Consider the following 20,970-nt stretch of genomic DNA (forward strand, 5'->3'; position numbering starts at 1 on the left):
GCACTGAGGATTGGCTGGTGTGTCCAAATCACCACATCACTGTTTTCCTCCTTGCCCACAGTTAGCTTTCTTTGCTAGGACAACAATCCCCCTTGGTATCATGTGTCTTCATTTGTCTCACATCATTTGCCTGTTTTTCTTCGTTTTGGGAGCTTCCATAAGTATCCTTTCAATTTAACTAGGCTTGTTGTTGTTTTGTTCAGTCGCCAAGTCGTGTCAAATTCTGTGACCCCATGGACTGCAGCATGTCAGGTTCAGCTGTCCTTTGCTATCTCCCAGAGTTTGCTCAAACTCATGTCCATTGAGTTGATGATGCCATCCAACTATCTCATTCTCTGTTGCCCCCTTCTCCTTCTGCCCTCAATCTTTCCCACCATCAGGGTCTTTTCCAATGAGTCAGCTCTTCTCATCAGGTGGCCAAAGTATTGGACCTTCAGCTTCCCTAACTGGGCTTAGTGAGAAGGGAAAATGAGTTTGACATCCAATTGTAGGAGACATGGTTGCAGATTGCTTTTGTTCAGAATTCTTATTTCTGAGATGGAGAAGGTATGACTCTGAGACAGAACTCATGGAAAAATACCCATGCCAAACAAACCCACAGGAAGATTTCTTTCTTTCTTTTTTTTTTTTAGGAAGATTTCTAATGGCATTACTCGTTGGTGCTTTGATATTATCACCATCATTTCTCACCTGCCTGGGCTGCTGAAAAAGCCTCCTAGTCAGCTCCCAGCTTCCTCCTTTTCCCCATGAAATAGCCAAAGTGATCTTTTGAAGTAAAAAAAAAAAAAAAAATCAGATTGCATCACTCACCATTAAAGTCTTGCTATTACATTTAGGATGAAGTTCAGACTTCAACTTGGCTTCACTGGGGCCCTGTCCTTTTCAGCTCCCAGCTCCACACCCACCTCCTCCCTTGCTTTTCAGCGCCTTCTAATCCTACGCCTCCACTGGTCTTTTATGCCTGACATTTCTCTGAATGTCATTCAGGTCTGCACATGGATGTTACCACTCAGACAAATGCACCTTTGTACCCTCTGCTTTCCCCTGCTTTTCTTTTCTTCATAGAATCACCTGAAATTACTTTAAACTCTTAATTTGTTTTTTTAATGTCTCTCTTTTGAGAACAGGGGCTTTTTTTTTTTGGAATTATTCGCTATTGTCTCCCCAGAAACTAGAACCACATCAGGCACATAATAAGTGCTTAATAAACTTTTTCCCCAAAAATGAATGTATTATAATATACACATTATACCAGCTTCTTATATCCCAGTGTTATTATTCTTCAGAGGGGGAAAAGTAAATGTTAATCTCATTTGTATGATTGAACTCTTTCTGGAAGATAAATTTGGTTATCGGTTTATATGAAACCTGTTCATTCACTTCACAGGAAGCCTCTACATTACCTTTTGCCCAGTGAAGCTGAGGATCCTCAAGGCTGAAAATGCAAGAGTTCATCACTCACCTGGCAATTCTTCACTAACTTGGACTCAACAAGAGGAACTAAGATACAGATGACGACTGCTTGGGTACATGGGAACAAGAGAGGAAAGGAGCAGAGGCAGTAGTAGCATATAAATAGATCACCTTTGTCCCTCCTCCATCTGGCCCTAGAAGAAATATCAAGATGCTGGCAGAACTCCTAGTAATTGAACCTTAGACTGCAAAAGCTATGACTGGACGTAGTTGGGGAGAAAAGAGGTAGCTTTCCTCCTTCGATCCCATGTTTATTTATTACAACATAGATGTGGCCACAGTAATATTTTTCACTTGGGAGAGCTTACTGGAAGATACTGAGAGAAAAATCTAATCTCGAACTTCCTTAGCAATGACCTTTAAGAGAAGAGTTTCTATAGTTATACAAAGTATTCTAAGAAGAATCAAAGGGGAAACAATGCTGTTCTCATTTTCAGTGAACTTGAAGAATATTTTTCTCCAGACATGGTTTTGCTGGCATTTGATGAGAATTTACCATACCAAGAATTCACAGAACTTCAGATCTGTAGCACCAGTCTGAATTGTTAGAGAGAATGGTCCTGACTTTTGATGAAATTTATAATTGTCCAATAGAATTATGCTATGGAACCAGTCACTGAATGGAACCAACCAATCTAACTCACAGCGTTTTTACAAAGGATCAAAATCCACCACAGAGATATTTGCAAGCTCCACATACTCACGTGTTGTTGGGACACTAGATTTTTTTATTTTCCCAGTACTTCATTAATTGGTAACTTTATTCAATAAACATTTAGAAAACACCTACCAGCACCAGGGACCCCATCAGGTCAGGAGATGCCAACATATATTCCTTTTCTTGTGTAGTTTAGGATCTAATTTATTTTGAACTTTCCTATCATACAGCATAAAGTTTGTCTGGGAAAAAAAATAAGAATTTTCCTCATGGAGAGAAAACAAAACATTTAGAACTCTCGGTGGAAATCAAATGGAAAACAGCAGCTGAGAGACAGAATGAGATATTTCTCATTTTGATCTCATTGTAGTATGGCTCGAACAAGACTAAACAGCGGACCCAAGCTTTAAGTTCATCAGTTAGCTTTTTTCTTCCAAAGTTGCATATTTCACCTCTGAATTCAAGCCAGTGGTTTTCCAAATGTTTTTGTACTCAGGATGGAGGCAATATGCAAAAAGGAAAAGTTGTACCCAAATATTGCATTATCATTAAAAATCACACTCCACAAAGGCACCAGAAGCCCTTTTTTTAATTTGGTAAATTGTTAATTCCGTAATATTATAAGTGTTAAGTATATTTATTAGACTTTTTGAGTGTCAGCCTTTCCCTGAGTTGGGAAGCCATGTTTACTTCTTCCCACTGCAAAGTAAAAGGGCACAGCATCCTCTGGTCAGGAGTGGACAGGGTCTGGGACTGCCAGACATCAGAGGTATAGAATTTCTGACTTGTGCACACCTGAGGGTAATTGCTAACTCTCATCCCAGGGGACTAGATTGTATGGATTTCTGTCTCTTTATAGAACAGAGTTGAGAAACTTGTCATGCACACTGCTTGAACTTTTTATACAATCATATAATTTACTAATGTAACTCCCATGAATTAGTCTGCTTTTGCATGTACAGTCTAATCACTGAGAGTCCAGAGGAAAAACTGTCTTTGGCCTATAAAGATGTATGCATTGCATTCTGAAATACACACACCCAAAGCTGAGTTTTCCCTTAATGCTGGTATTTCATTCTGTCCACTTAAACCCAGAACATTTGAAGTATCTTTTTATTTATTTTTTAAACCAATGCGTCTGTTTATTTATTTCTGGCTGTGCTGGGCCTTGGCTGCTCTCTGGGATTTTCTCCAGTTGCCAGGAGTAGGGGCTACTCTTCACTGTGGTGGACAGGCTTCTCCTTGCGGTGGCTTCCCCTGCAGCGGAGCAAGGGCTGTAGGGTGCGAGCGCTGCAACAGCTGCAGCTCCCGGGCTCTAGAGCACAGGCTCAGTAGTTGTGGCACGAGGGCTTAGTTGCTCCGAGGCACGTGGGATCTTCTCGGATCAGGGATTGAATCTGTGCATTGGCAGACAGGTTCTTAACCACTGAGCCACCAAGGAAGCCCTGGAAGGATCTTTAAAAGAGACAGTTTAACCCAACTCCTCCAAGTGCTCCAAGGCCACCTAGTGAACGAGCAGCAGGGCTGAGGCTAGAACTCCGAGCACTTGAGTTCCAAACCCAACACTTACCTTAGGATGGGGCCTGGTTAACATGATCTTGACCCCTCTAAACACCCATTAACAGACCATTGTGGACCTACAAAATTCACATACAGTCTTTATTTTTTGCAGCTCATCTGAAGTCTTGGAAAAAGTTTTCATTACCTTGAGTCATGGTGGAATCTAGTACTTTAATTTGCTTAAATCCCATGAAGTTCAAAGGTTACAAGTGGAAGAGGGATGAAAGGTTAGAGGGGCCTCTTTTCTCAATCCTTTTGAGTCCGCAAAGTTTACACAGAGAAGACACATAGTGATGATCAATGCCACCAAGCCGCCACTCACCAGCTCTGACACTTTGTTAGGAATCTGTGCCCAGGACAAGCCAAAAAGAAGTGTTGGGAACCAAGACTGAAGATCTCCTTTCAAGACGAGATAAATCCTTACATTTGGAGTATTTAATGTATTGAAATAGAAGATGCAAGTTTCCAACACTAATTGAGGTCTTCTAAGAGCAAATGGGTTATTTTGCATTTGACAGGTTCCTTGAAAATAAGATGAGGGAACTCTGCCCCCATAGGTACCCAAGAAGCCAGGGAGAATGGTTTTCAGTTATTTGGGATTCTGGAATATATTTTAGGTCTACTTTTTCAGTTTAAAAAAATTAAAAGGGGGCATGACTGGGGTCTCTGACTTTCTGAGATGGATACTGTTACTTGATCTGATAAGGAAGATTTAATAGTTCATGGCAAAGCTTGTGCCCATCTGGGTCCAGGCTCACACTGAGTAACAAGGGTGGGTCAAGTTCAAACATGTGGGTCTGGGCAGGAGTGAACATTAGGTATCCACCCCAGGTCTTTATGTGAGAAAGCAATGAGTCTAGAAGGCTTTTTTCTCCTGACACTTCTGATCTGTCTCCTCTTTCATCCATATCTTTTTTATTCCTGTATCCGAGAAAGAGATATCCAATTTTTTTTTTTTTTTTGGCCAAGGTCAACTCAGCCTCCTGGCAAACTTGATATGATCCTACCTATGAACCCAGTTCTATCAACTAATCCTCTTCTCCCAGCATCATTTCCCCAGCTCATTAATCCCTTCCTTTCTGAGTACATTCACATTTAAGCCTGATTTGAAAGGTCAGGGGGGGCTAGACTTACGTAAACCGCGTCTGAATCCTCTGCCATTTGGCAGTTGTGTGTCCTTGAACAGATCATTCTCTCTTAGTTTCCTCATTGTAAACAGAGAATAACAATAGAGTCTATGCTTTCAGAGTTTTTTAAAAAGATAAATGAAAATGTATACATAGTATATCTGCCACAAAATACGGGGGCTTCCCAGGTGACTCAGTGGTAAAGGCTGCATCTGCCAGTGCAGTAGACAAGAGCAGTAGGGGTGTGATTCCTGGGTCAGGAAGATTCCCCTGAAGAAGGAAATGGCAACCCACTCCAGTATTCTCGCCTGGAAAATCCCACGGACAGAGGAGCCTGACGGGCTACAGTCCACGGGGTCTCAAAGAGTTGGATACGATTGAGCAACTGAGCACATGGAACATGATATATAGCCTTAATAAAAACAGTAGTGATTGGGGGTTTTGGTATTTTATATAACTAATATTATCTCCTGCCACACAAAAATTCTCCTTTAAAATATGGGAGCATTTCTTCTTCACTACTTGAGAGAATCTGTCATAATGTTGTGATGTAACAGACCTTCACTAAGTGTTCATTGAGTAAATGCAACCAACATTATGCTACCATGATTTGGGAAGTACAATTTGGTTTGGATGTCCAGGACTATAGCCATTTGTCCTTTCTGTGGTTTTTAAAATTTGTTTCTTAATTGAGTAAGGCTTAACCTACTGATGGCAAGCCACTCCAGTACTCTTGCCTGGAGAATCCCATGGATGGAGGAGCCTGGTGGGCTACAGTCCACAGGGTCACAAAGAGTCGGACACGACTGAGTGACTTCACTTTCATTAACTTACTTAAGGCAACTTGACAGGGTCTCAGAAGTCTCAGTGGCATAGAAAACTGTGATCCAGGGCATTTAGAATATGCATTTGGTGCTCATGGAAACTAAAAAAGTGGGACTAGTAAGATATCGTTGGGAAGAACAATAGGAGTTTAACACACACACAGATTCCAATTTTTGCTCTTGAAAGAAGAGTGAGGCTCAGCATTTCATTGTCTTGACTTGAATTACATTAGATAGCACCATGTGGGATCTGGAGCGCACCCTGTAGATCATCTGGGCAGGGTTTCTCAAAGTGCTTCCAAGTATGCTAATTGTTATGCAAAGAATACAGAAGAAGTCTGTGGCCAAGCATTTGGGGGAATTTTGGCAAAAACAAAAATAAGCAAGTTCCTTTACCACAGGATTGTGAACATCCTACAGGGGACACAAAGTAAAATGATTTCCAAATTCATTTGCCCAGGGAACATCATTTTTTTAGAATATATCTCGGGATTATTGTCAGGAGTGATCTGCTTCTGGCCTCTTTATTTAATAGATGTGGAAATCAATTTCCAGAAAATTAATTTGCCAGAGATTGCTCAGCAGTAGTGCACAAAGAATCTAGATATCCTTATTCTTATCTGAAATTAGTATTACTGTTTATTTTTGCTTTCTTGGGGAACCAGTAAAATTCACATATGAATTATATCACTCTGCCTGTATTTTCTAAACAAGCTTACACTAAAAATATCACAACTAACTTTTGAGAATTAAACATATTAATGGTAATGAAATGATTTTCCCATGAAATTAAGAATACAATTACTTCCAAAGTCCTATTAGGGAAATCTGTGGCTTTTTATATTTTTTTAACTAGACTTCCCCAAACAAATTTCTTTGATATTTTGCTCATTATTTTTATAATTAGGCATAAAACAATTCATGCTTTATCCGTAATTTAGTGGATCCTTTTGGTTCTTTCCAAATAAGATTAGTCTTTCTGCATATTATAGATAAGCGGTCAGTCATTTGTGACATAAAGCTCTTCCTAAAAATAATTAAGTTTGCAATGTGAAGTTTAGAATTCCTCAAACTGATAGAAAGAAATAATCAAAAAGTCATAAGAAATGTAAAAATCTGCTATCAATGTGATGAACTAAGAGTATGAAAATCAAGTTATAGTATTTCACTGACTGCAAGACTAATTCTCTAGCTGCACGATTTTCAGTCTTTTAACCAAGAATTGCTAATGTCTACTAGTTTTTCACTAGATTAAAAAAAAAAAACAGCTTAGATTTTTTTAAAAAGACAGTTTAGAATCTTTAAAGAAAATAATTGTGCATTGTCATCATTGATGTTCTAAGCGTATTGATCACAGGCCACTGGAGCAGGTGATAAGTATCTTCACATGTATTGATTTCCCCCACATAAAAACCAACAACTGGAAAATCATCAATGGAACTGGCAAATGATAAAGGCTACTTGGGCCTTTGTTACTGCAACAGGAAGTAGACTTTCCTTACCTTTTCCTCTATTGATTATGAAAGACAACCTTCATCCATTGTTGGAAGCACACAGGTCACCTTTCCAAGCACTGAAGTTAATGACCACAGCCTGGAGGGGCCAGTGAGTGGTTCCTTCAGACACTGTGCAGGGAACGGACACTCAGTTACCCGGGCAAGCTTTTGTTCTTCCAGGGAAAGCTGTACCATTACTTGTAAATGAGTGATGCCCAGCTACCTAAGCTAAAAAGTATCTCTTAAATTTTCAAACACTTGACAGCCAGAGGAAAGCTGTTACATCTGCACTGTTGGCTGGGGAAAATGACTTAGACATTCTTGGGTTTCTGAGAGTGTTTAGAATTCGTATTTGTTTACAGATTTTTTGAAGTAAATGTGCCAGAAAAATGTGTGTCAAAGAACAGAACTTGAGATCTGAGGTATAAGAAGGTTATGAGACTTATGACTTAATACACTGGCTACTGACCAACAAATTACTTCACTTATCTTTAAGTCATCTTCTGAATGTGCACCCAAGTGGGCCAGGTGGATGTTTTTTGATGTGGTAGTCCTGGTTCGGCTGTTCCTGAATCTCCAAATGAACTAGAGGCAGCGCCCGATGCAGGTCCTACACTTCTCAGCATCTCTATTTGCTATAGTATTGGGTGCCTTGTACAATCTCAATAAATGCTTGTTAATTGGTTGATTGATTAGCTTCTGAATTCACCCCTTAGCCTCAGTAGCTCAGCTGCTCTCTCAAGTCTCAGGACTCTCTCTAAACTCTATATCTTCCTTGTATTTAGTATTCATCTAGTGTCCCTTCAAACCATTCTGTTATTTCAGATACTGCCGTAGCAGAATTTCTAAGTGCCAAAGACTTTTTTTTTAACAACATAGAAGGGAGATTGAGAATCATAAGTATGCTGCCAGCCCTGGAACGTTTGCCTAGTGACCTAATTTCATGGGAATTTGCCAGGCCAGCTCCATGGAAGAAATCCAGTCCTATTCCTCCAGACTCCATGGGTTATTCAGCTGACACACTCCACAGCCAGCTTCTTCACATTGTTGTGACCTTCAAGATACTCTCCCCTGTGAATACCGCTCTATTTCAATTTTGCTACATTAAAAAAATGAGAAGAAATGAAGGTGTATTCATTTCTGCGGCTTAGACAAATCTACACAATGTAAGGAGCTTAACCCAAATAGTATTTCCTACACTGAATTATGGCAGGCACTTGTTTCCTATTACCCTAGACTTCTGTCTCATGTATTTTGGATAATTCCAGAGGTTTATCAGTGTAATTTATCCGATATGTTATCTAGACCTGTCCCGTAGATGTTGAGTTACTGATAGTCCAACACAGAACTCCATGTACCTTCTTTTCTCTGTTTTGCTCACTAGCTCCTTCTAAAGCCAGATATAAAGCTATTTTAGACATCATAGTCCATTTGACATGGTAGTATATTGATCTGACATTCTCTTCAGAAAACTAATACCAAAGTACTGTGTGTTAGCGCACTAAGAAGTATACGCTAATTCTGTTCTGTCTACAAGTTTACAACCTTTTCTGAAGAACACTCTGTACCTGTTTTGTTCTCCATCTGAAAGTACTGCAATGGCCTTTGGCCAAAAGCAATGAAGTTGTGACTTTCTTCTCTATAGTCTGCCCAGGGACATTAATGAAAGAAAAGTAAACCAACTCCATTTATCCCAAATGGCTTTTTAAACAATTAGGAGATTTTAATAATAGTGTCCCACTGATGCTCTCAGCTTCCCCACAGGCACTGCAGCCTTTCCGAGGTGAATAAGATGCTTCAGGAGAGAGGACCTCGCTCTCACTACCCATGACCTTCAATTCATACAAATGCTGAAAACAGCACTGGGCATCTCATTACTGAAATGGATTATCTGGCATCAGTGCTTGCAGTTTTGGAGTCTAATAACCATTTTGTGGTGATATCTTTCAGAAAAGAAGTGATTCAAATTTTTAAAGAGGCAGAGATTTTTGAGACGGTTGGATCTTTGACATTTTGATTTTTTCCAAGCTGGTCCCCAAAATCAACGTCCTTAAAAAGTACAAACTCATAACCAGCAACTCCACTACTGAAAGGTTATCCTCAGTAATTAGGATCAATAATACAAAAAAGTACAAACTCATAACCAGCAACTCCACTACTGAAAGTTTATCCTCAGTAATTAGAATCAATAATACTTGCATATATTTACATACAAGGAGAATCGCGGCAGTGTTCTTTATAATACTGACATCTTAGAAGGAAATATCCAGCAATACGATAATAGTTAAACAATGGAACACACTATAGTTATTATACATATATATATATGTATATAAGTGATACATATACACTTAGTCCCCTGACCAGGGATCCAACCTGGACCGTTGGCAGTGAAAGTCCAGAGTTGTAACCACTAGCCTGCCAGGAAATTCCCTCCTCTTTTTTTTTAATTTCCTCTCCTCTTTCTTTTAAAGACGACTTTGAAGGGGAGTGAAATGCAGTTGTCATAAAAGTGGATAAACAAACCCTGACAAGCCCCTGGCACCCTAACACGAAGGAAAAGGGAAAGAGGGGTTGCTTTCAGGAGGAAAGGGGGGCAAGTCAGCAATCTCTTAGTTTGAACAAAGAAATGCAGCACTTCAGTGCATCTGTTCATACCCAACGCCTGGGGGGTGACTTCTGGAGATACAAGAGGATGGGAAAGGGCCATCAGGTTCTAAATACTATAGCGGAGAACATTTTCAAGGTGTTGGCTTCTAGAAGGAATATCACACCCTACTTTCTTTCCAGCAGTCATATGTGGATGTAAGAGTTGGACCATAAAGAAATCTGAGCACCGAAGAACTGATGCTTTTGAACTGTGGTGTTGGAGAAGACTCTTGAGAGTCCCTTGGACTGCAAGGAGATCCAACCAGTCCATGCTGAAGGAAGTCAGTCCTGAATATTCACTGTAAGGACTGATGCTGAAGCTGAAGCTCCGATACTTTGGCCGCCTGATGTGAAGAACTGACTCATTAGAAAAGACCCTGATGCTGGGAGAGATTGAAGGCAGGAGGAGAAGGGGATGACAGAGGACGAGATAGTTGGATGGCATCACCGACTCAATGGACATGAGTTTGAGTAAACTCCGGGAGTTGGTGATGGACAGGGAGGCCTGGCGTGCTACAGGCCATGGGGTTGCAAAGAGTCGGACACGACTGAGCAGCTGAACTGTCTTCTCGGGAAGACATGTACACACACACAGGTGACAGCATTTCAGTTTCTCCTTCCTGGAGATGGGAATTTTACCCATTTACTTCTTCACCTGCTCTTTTGTCCTTTTGTACAAAAGGATGAGTTTCCTTTCCAAGAACAATTCGTCCCTCTCTGGCTCTTACCCTGACACCTTCCACCTCCTCAAGAACCTTGTTCTTTAGACCATTTCAGTCCTTAAGCAATAAACTGCTTGGGACTTGTGAACATTCTAGTACCTATAGACATGTTCATCTCCAAAAAAAAAAAAGTCTGAATTCAAAATACAAATAATTAAAATCAAATGTAATAAATCACAGAATGTACATAAAATGTAACATGATGTCACCATTGTAAACTTAATATTCATGACCATTCCACTCCATTTGAAAACAATTTGTGAGTTGGATGTTCTCCATTTTCCAAAATCCTTACTATGCACATTGAGTGTTGATCAAGGAGACTGAATTATAAATTAGTCTGTCAATAGCCAACTCATTTTTGAAAGTAAATTTATAAACATTCTTCAATTATTTCTTTGTGAAAAATTTACGTAACATGAGCAGTAGGTGCATTTTATTATGTTTTATGTGAATTGGGAAGGACTCAGCCTGCCAATGCAGGGGACACCGATTTCAGTCCCTGGTCTGGGAAGATCCCACATGCCGTGGAGCAGCTAAGCCCAAGCGCTGCAACTACTGAAGCCCGCGAGCCTAGAGCCTGTGCTCCACAAAAGGAGAAGCCGCCGCAATGGAAAGCCCAGGCACCACATCGAAGAGTGGCCCCTGCGCGCCGTAACTACAGAAAGACTGCACATAGCAATGAAGACCCAGCTTCAAAACAACCGATTCCGGGGCTGCTAGTCCCGCTGCTCCACGAGCTACGCGCTCATCATGCTGTACGTCTGTTCTCACTTTCTCCTGGCTGCTTTCTTGAAGCAGTTAGACGCACTTTCGCACTGTAGAACTGCCATCTATCTACCCCCCTCACCTTTCATCCATCACCCCATTCCTCTCCTCCTCTTTCCAGTTTCTCAAATGCGGTCTGCACAGATTGTCTATATTTTCTCCCTTCCCATTCACTCTTTAGCTCACAGAAACATTATTTCTATCATAACCATTTAATGGAAATGGAATGTCCTCACCAAAGACACCAACAACTTTGTTCTTCAATACAGTTCATAAATTTCAGTTCCTTGTTCACCCACTTTCTCTTCCTTTTCTCCAAGGAAACACAGGTGCCTTGGCTTCTGTGATACTTTTCTCTCTTGGTTTTCTTCTTACTTCTCTGGATGCGGCTTGATCTTTCGTCAGGATTCTTCTTTGTCCCTTGGACGATGGAGTTCCAGGCTTTTATCAAAGGCTCTCTCTCTCCTCCCTCAACATCCTCTCCCTGGGCAAGTCCTCTGGTTCATCTACCATTTATGTGCCAATGATTCCCAAACCTGTACCCCCAGTCTATATCTCTCTCCTAGAGTTCAGACCAATATAGCTGCTGTCTACCCGTTATCACCAATAGAACTGACCACAGTACAAAAGGAAATTTATATTCCTCATCCCCTGGTTCGATCTCTTCTCCCTTGTGCTCCTGATATCAACAAATGGCACCAACATCAAACCCATCAGAAACTGGGCACCAGCTTTGAACCCTCAGCCTTCCCTGACTGCCATATTCAGCAATCTAGAATTCCTAACTCTTGTATGTTCTGTAAATTCACTCTCTCTTCTTCATTCCCAGTGCTGATTTCTTATCTAGGCCACCATCATGATGCATCTGAATTACGGCAGCAGCCTCTGCCATCAATCATTTTCCCACTCTGCTCCACAAGTGATATTTTTTAAACTATGAAACCAATTAAGAAATGTCATGGCTTAAATCCTTCAATGTTTTCTTCAGTGCTCTTGGGGAAAAGGTCCCAAGTCCTTAACATGGTTTACAAAATTAGCAAAACCTGGTTCTAATATATCCATAGCCATATATCCTTTCCCTTTTCCTACCCTTTCCTGTGAGAATAAAAATCTTGTCCTCCCAAGCACTCCACGTTCTTGCTTCCAGGCTTTCATGCACACCGTTGCCTTGGCTTGCAACACTCTGACCCCATGTAGCTGAACCCAACCTGCTTTTCAGATTTCAGTTTAGAAGTTTTACTGCCCTATGCCACCCCCGATGCACCAAACCAAAAACAGATGACTCTTCTAAGTGTCACTAGAATATTCTTTATTTCAATGGGGTTTTTGCAGTGTTTACAATGGCTTGGCTACTTGACTATCTCATATTCTCACCAGGCTGTAAACTCTAGGAGGGCAAGGTTTAAGTCTGTACTGTCTAATATAATAGCATAATAAATTTTTGATAAATATTGGTTGAACACGTACATGAGCAGGCACCAGGCACACATCTGAGTGGCTGCCAATTATTCTGACTTCAGTAGAAGATTTCCTGAGTTAGCTTTCTCAGCATAACAACTTTGTTCTTAATCTTTGTTATCATGCTTTCCAAACCATTCAGAAAGTGCTCTAATGTTTACCAAGCACTTTAAAATAGCGAGATAAATGCTCCTGGTGAAGGTGGCCTCTTTAAGACCCGGGTCTGACTGCACAGCACAAAGTGGGCTGCCTTTACTGCAATGATGTCATTCAAGGTTATTGGTTGCAAGCATCAAAATTTACTACTGGTGGGAAGGAAGCCACCAAGTACATCCAGAGCCAAATTCAGACAAGTGCTTGCTGTGCTCGCAGCAATCAGGGAAGCCTCTGTTCTACACGCTTTATTCTCAGTAATGTGGGGCACAGTTGTTGCCACATTTAGGAAAATAAACAAAGAGATTACCTGATTTTCTTCCTAGTTATAACATACAGTCATGATTGAATGGGTTAGCAATCTTTTTTGCTGATAATTAAGCAGTATTATTTGTGAAATTTTGCACCAGGGCTGTAGCAATGTTAGCTTTTCACCTGATTGCTAGGTTCATTCATAAAAGCAGCAGCAAAGATGACAGACATTCCAGATTACTGTGTGCTTAGTTGCTCAGTCGTGTCCGACTCTTTGCGACCCCATGGACTGTAGCCCGCCAGGCTCTTCTGTCCATGGGGCAGGAGTGGGTGGCCATGCCCTCCTCCAGGGCGTCTTCCCACCCCAGGGGTCAAATCCAGGTCTCCTGCATTGCAGGAGGATTCTTTACTGTCTGAGCTACTAGAGAAGCCCAAGGATACTGGCATGGGTAGCCTATCCCTTCTCCAGGGGAAATTCCCAACCCAGGAGTTGAACCAGGGTCTCCTGCATTGTAAGCAGATTCTTTACTAGCTGAGCTACCTGGGAAGCCCTCCAGATTATTAGGGTGAGTAATTTGAAGGCAGGGGATATGAAATGTAGGCTTCACCAATAAAGGGACTTTGGGTAGAGTTTGATCAGGCATGCAGATAGTCTCCATTTCTTATTGTGAAAATGGTCTGAGTCCAAAGAATCAAGAAGGGCCTGCAGCTAGACATTCCTGTACTGACATAACTGTGGCTGGGCAGCTGTACTTTTATATTGACATGAGCACCAGGATAAATTTCTTTAAAATATGAGGTTACTGTTACCTAGGCAGTACTCAAGATTTGTAGGTTAATTCTTTAGATAGAGGGAATATCAGTGCTTAAAAAGAAATCCCAGCCCTTTAAAGTAACAGCATTTATAATACATATCCTTGCAAAAGAAGATAACTAGAATTTATGATTTTGCTGAAGTCCTCTGGTATAGGTATGACCTCAAATACCTACATAACTGGACACATAACTAGAGCAGGTTCTAGGCTTAATTCCACACTTTTGCTTCAAGCTAATGAACTATAAACTTCTTTTTTTTTTTTTTCTTTACATCTCACTTTAAAAATGGTGCAATGGTATTTTCTTGAGGACTGGAGGGCTCACTAATTAGTGTTTGCCAAGCACTTTGAAGATCTGAAGCACTTTGAAAGGGTCTACATTAAATCCAGAATTATAACTATCATCATCACAAAGCTCAGTCTAGCTCAGAAATTTAGGAATGATGACTCAGGAGCCCATATTCCAGATTCAAATGAGATTATGTCTGAAAATAGTGAAACCAATTCCTGTAATGATTCAGATGTGGAAGGATTTATGGGATTCAGCAAGACTGTATCCCAAATCATGCATGACAACAAAAATTAGACCACATTCCGACTCATAATTTAGGAAACAATTTATTAAAGGAATCCCAAGGAGATTTGTGTCTGTGCTGTCTTTGAGGCCAAATCCATACACCATTAGCCAGAAGAGACAGCAATCAGCCAGTTAAGTGAAGGGTGGTACAGGCTGAAGGCTGTGACTGCAGACTGGAGGCAGAAATTGCCAACTGCCCCAGACAAAGCATTTCATAAGTCACAGTGCTAGAAAACAGGGACAAATCCATGTCAGGCAACAATCCCCAGTCCTCCTTTCTCAAAGAGCCTTCCCTGAGCACCATTGCTCAAATTGATCTCTCATTAATTTTTAAAACATTTTTGGAAGAAAATGTTAACTGCAAGTAAAATTGCCCTTAATTTGGTTGAGGAAGTCCCCTTTTGCTCCTAGTCTGCTGAAAAGTTTTTCTGTTTGTTTTCTAGTCAAGGATGGATGCTGGATTTTTGTCAAGTGCTTTTCTGTGTCTATTGAGATGATTATTTGTTTTATCTTTGTATTAACATTATTATATGTTATAATTATGGCATTATTATAATGGAAACATATTAACATTAGCTTGTTAATATGATGAACCACATTGATTTTTTTTTTATGTTAAATCAGCTTTCCTGAGATCACCCCAACTTGGGGGGCTTCATTTGCTAAAATTCTACTTGGAATTTTGCACGTATGTTTTTAAGGATATCATGCTTATACTTACCTTGTTCTGGTAATGTCTTTGCTTCTGATGTTAGTGCAATGCTGGCTTCATAAAATAGGTTAGGAAGTATTCACTCTAACTCTGCAAGTTTTTGTGTAGACTTGGAATTACTTCTTCCTTAAATATTTGGTAGAATTCACAAATGAAACAATCTGAGCCTGAAGTTTTCTTTACGGGAAGGTTTTTTAACAACAAATCCAATTTATTTAATAGATGTATTATATATTCTTATTTCCAATGATCAATTTTCCAAGCATCTCTTTCTTACCGTTTTCTAATTTCTTTGACTGGTGGTCAGAGAGCATACATAATGCTACTTGGATCCTTTTAAATTGAGTATTGAGGCTTTATAATGATAGACTATATCTTAGTAAATACCATGGATACTTGAAAAGATGGTTTATGCAAAGTCATTGGCTTAAGCTTCCTGTAGATGTCAGTTAGACCCAGGGGTTGTAGCCTTGTTTAAATCGTCTATATCCTAACTGACTTCCTGTCTGCTTATTTTACCAATCATTAACAGAAGAGTAGAAAAGTCTCTGATTTTAAATGTAGACTTATCTATTTCTCCTTGAATCTCTGTCAGTTTTTGCTTCATGAATTTTAAATCTCTTTTATTACATGCATAAATGTTTAAAATTATCATGTCCTCTTGATTAACTGACCCCTTAATCATTATGACCTTTTTCTATCCTTATTAATATCTTTGCCTTGAGATCTACTTTGTCTAATGCTAATACAGCCACTCTAACTTTCAAAAATTAGTTTTTGCATTGTATATTTTTGTGAGTCACTTTTAAACTATTTCTGCCTTTATATTTAAAATGTGCTTCTTGCAGACAGTGTCTGATTGGGTCTTACTTTTTTGTAATTTAAGGACCTCTGCCTTTCAGAATATCTAAACCATTTACATTTAATATAATTATCATTGTAAATAAACATAAATTTATTATCTTTGTTTGTTTTCTATTTATCCTACTATTCTTTATTCCTTTTTCTCTCTTTATCTGCTATGTTTTTAATCAACTGCGTATTTCTTTATGGTTCTATTACATATCTTTTAATCATTTCAGATTTTTTTTTCTTCCTGTCTTCAAGTAGTCTCCTCACATGTACACATGTACAACATGAACTGCATGTATAATATGGCCCATATTCAGGTAGAAACCAGAGGAGACCCTCTGCACACCTATAGAGTTTGCTGTCTCTCCTCCTCTCTCTGCCTCCTCCTCTTTCTCTCTCTCTCTCTCTGCAGATATCTCTTAATTGTATAGTATCCTGTGAATTCTAGCTGCATTGATTGGTCCCCTTGACCCTTAGCTCCTTCGCCATAAGGCAGTGAGACCACCAGACTCTGCCTGGGCTCCCCTTCTCTACACAGTGGCTTGTAGGTGGCTAAAGGCGACAGCTGGGACAATAGTTGAGCTTACCTCATTAGTCTGCCCTGCCTCAGGGATCACTGTCCTGTGTTGTATAATGTCCAATGTTTTGAAACTGTTATTTCACATGTTTTTGTCTATTGGGGGGTTTTGTTTCTGTTTTCTGTTGTTTCAGGCAAAAGGGTAGATCAAGTTCCTTTTACTTTATCTTTTAGCCTGAAGTGATTCTAGATGGAAGGCGAGATAATGTTGATGCAGATTGGACATACTTTGAAACATAAGTCTGATTTTCTGAAACTTCTCATTGAATGTCTGAGAATATTTAAGAAAACTGGTTGGAACTATTTCTTACATTAATTAGCGCCAAAATTTATAGTGTCATTAAAATATTAAAGCAAAGTAACCCAGAAACAAATGGCTGATTCTTGCTCCAGTTTAACAATCTCTGCAAACACTAATGTAACCACGCTCTCAAGGGCTTAGTTAGAAGGAATGCCTGTTAGATTTATTTCATTTTCAGGAAAGAGAGAGGTCATTATGGCTTAACAATTACCCAATTCCCTTCTTGATTTAATCTTAATCTATAAACACAGGCCTACATTTTGAAGACTATTATGCTGAGTAAAAAAACTTATTATTGATACTGGTGGTTAACTGTTTACCCCAATGCCCAGAAGATACATACACAAAGCTAATTTACCACCAAGTGTGACTATCTGAAAATATATGTTTTCCATGTGTTGTAGTCTAAAAATATTTTCTCAGTACTCTGAAAACAAATAGTCTTTTAAAAAATGAATAAAACCATACAAATACGTATATTCCATATGCCAATTTTTTTATTTTTTTCATTTTATTTTTATTTTTTTTAGTTTTTTATTTTTTTAATTTTAAAATCTTTAATTCTTACATGCGTTCCCAAACATGAACCCCCCTCCCACCTCCCTCCCCATAACATTTCTCTGGGTCATCCCCATGCACCAGCCCCAAGCATGCTGTATCCTGCGTCAGACATAGACTGGCGATTCAATTCTTACATGATAGTATACATTTTTTAAAGGGCAGCTTTTTTCCTTCCTTGTATTTTTCTCTGATTCTATGGTATCTTTATCATATATCAGCTATTTTCCCTTATTCTTTTCCAAACACTTCAGTTTTCAAGAGCACTTAATATGAACAATACCAATACCCTAGGTTTCTTAAATTTCTGTGTTAAGAATTCTTCATCTAATATATAGTATATCAAATATTTCAAAAAGATATATATATTCAGTTTTAAGAGTATATATACAAATATTTTGGAGAAGGCAATGGCACCCCACTCCAGTACTCTTGCCTGGAAAATCCCACAGATGGAGGAGCCTGGTGGGCTACAGTCCATGGGGTTGCTAAGAGTCGGACAGGACTGAGAGACTTCACTTTCACTTTTCACTCTCATGCATAGGAGAAGGAAATGGTAACCCACTCCAGTGTTCTTGCCTGGAGAATCCCAGGGAGGCGGGGAGCCTGGTGGGCTGTGGCGGTCGCACAGAGTCGGACGCAACTGAAGCAACTTAGCAGCAGCAGCAGCGGCGGCGTGCACATATATTAGTTTATGTATTATATATGTATTTTACATTTATTTTCATTTTTGCCTGGAGTTAATTTCTTTGATCTTAAGAAGAGTTTAAGAAGAGGAAAAATAACAATATCCTTAAGTTTGGAGGAACAAAGAACTATCTTGGGAGGAAGGGAAACACCGGTCTCTGACTGGTTGAATTCTTTCTGCGTTCCACCGCTTCGAGCTGAAACAGGTGATGTTGTATTACCTGTCATAACACTGACCCTCCCTCCTCTCCTTCCTGCAAACCTGAAGAGAATACAGTCCTCCACTTCAGACCCGCACGCTTCAATTCACAAAACCCGAACTGACCTCAGCACTCCTACGATGGCTGTCTGGTCCTGGAACGTTCTCAGGTTTGGCCGCCCTAGTCTCTGAACTGGCTTCCGCCGCGCTTCGCATCCCTCATATTCCTCTTCTGTGATTGGCTCCTTGGACTCTGTGTCCACTTTCAGCTTCTAAGGATTTGTTTTGAGTCTGACCTTCTCATGTGTGTTGACGCTGGGAGGGGCAAATCACCATCGTGACAGTTTGTCCCCCAGTTTCTTGAATTCCTCCTCCTCATTTATTTTCAGTTTGCCATTTCCTATTCGCACTGGGCATCACTGGCACACCAAGTGTGTCTTTTTCCCTCTGCGCGTCTCCCACCCCTTCTTAAGAGCCACGTCATTGAATGAACCCAAGCCACAGCCAAGGTGGTGGGGAGGCTTAGAGGTGAGAAAACCCGGACCACTTCCAGACTGAAGCTGTTCCCTCACCTGTCTGGCCTCTACAGTGACTTTCTGCCGTTAAATGGGATGAGAGAGGGCTGTGAGGAGACTGAAACAGGTGTGGAAATTGGATTGGAGTAGGAATTAGGAGAAGCAATAGAAGGGATTCTAAAATTTAGTGGAGAAATGGCAGAAGATTGAAAATTGAGTCAATTGAAGGAGAGACGCGAGGAAGGAGAGATGGATACATTGTGCAGGGAGCTGGATGTGACTGGATTTTTTTTTTTTTAAGTAAAGAATCATGTTTGGCTGGGACAAGATTTTGTCCATGTTAGGGATATTTCCACACTGCATTCTGTGAAACACTGGGAGGTACTTTCTTTTTTTCTTTTTTGGTACAAATGTTTCTGTAGATGTGTAGGTTTGCTCTAAACTGCTTTCACCATGCAAAAGATATTTCCTGTAACACTTTCCAAGGTACCACATTTCCAAACTCTCCATTTGAGAAAATGGTCCATATGAGGACATTGTTAGAGGATATTTTAACTGAGCAGAGAGAAGTATCTGAGACAGGTGCCGGAAGTCAGGCATAGATGATGCCCACATTTGATGTCAGGCAGTCTCTAAATGTAACATCTTTCACAGTGTTGGGTGCCAGCAAAAGGCAGATTCATATACTGATGATTGTAAGAAGTCACACATATCAGGCTTGATCTTACAGTCCATATGCCTACAAAACACCAATCAGAATGATGGGAATTTGCTTGTGCAGACCTGGCAATACTGTACACGACTGATATTTATTTATCTCTGTAGCTGTCTCACAAATAGGACACATTATAAAGCCAGCTGTGGATTCCTAGAGCATTTTCTCTGACTTCCTAAGTTTAAATCTTCCACTGTCTCCTCTACTTTGCCAGCCCATCTGTAAGAAAATGGGTGAGCTCTGTTTATGGCATTTCAAGGTATCTTTGGTATTTACTTGTAGCCTTTATTTAGGAATCAGTCAGCTAAACTGTCAAGTATTTATGAATTCACACCATCTATCTATATTAAGTTCAAGTTCCTTTGAAAAAAAAAAAAAAGACACATCTTCCATTTCTCTATCTCTACCAGGACATTAATAGAGCTGCTCACCAATTGTTTTCTCAGAAATAATGAACTAATTCTCTTCTGCTAGGAGGAAGAGGGTCAAAGAGAAAGGGGGAACTTTACTGGCCATTAGCAAGGTCATACATCAAGTAGTTAAATCCTAAAGAAAGTTCCATAGCCCTTTAACTATTTCTCTGTTGTAGACTAGCAGTTCCCAACCTTTTCAGCATCAGGGACTGGGTTTGTGGAAGACAATTGTCTACTGACCAGGGTGAGGGGGGATAGTTTGGGATAATTCAAGTGCATTACATTTATTGTGTGCTTTATTTCTGTTATTATTACATCAGCTCCACCTCAGATCTTCAGGCATTAGATCCTAGAGGTTGAGGACCCATGTAGATACAATAGGGGAAAAGGCAAATATAGTCAGTGATAATTCCCTCTTTTCATGCCATCTACCATCACTGACTCAATTCAGTTCAGTCACTCAGTCGTGTCTGACTCTGTGACCCCATGAATCACAGCATGCCAGGCCTCCCTGTCCATCACCAACTCCCGGAGTTCACTCAGATTCACGTCCATTGAGTCAGTGATGCCATCCAGCCATCTCATCCTGTCATCTGCTTCTCCTCCTGCCCCCAATCCCTCCCAGCATCAGAGTCTTTTCCAATGAGTCAACTGTTCGCATGAGGTGGCCAAAGTACTGGAGTTTCAGCTTCAGCATCATTCCCTCCAAAGAAATCCCAGGGCTAATCTACTTCAGAATGGACTGGTTGGATCTCCTTGCAGTCCAAGGGACTCTCAAGAGTCTTCTCCAACACCACAGTTCAAAAGCATCGATTCTTCGGCGCTCAGCTTTCTTCACAGTCCAACTCTCACATCTATGCATGACCACTGGAAAAACCATAGCCTTGACTAGATGGACCTTTGTTGGCA

Source organism: Capra hircus, chromosome 13 (genome assembly GCF_001704415.2).
Source record: "Capra hircus breed San Clemente chromosome 13, ASM170441v1, whole genome shotgun sequence".
Taxonomy (NCBI): Eukaryota; Metazoa; Chordata; class Mammalia; order Artiodactyla; family Bovidae; genus Capra; species Capra hircus.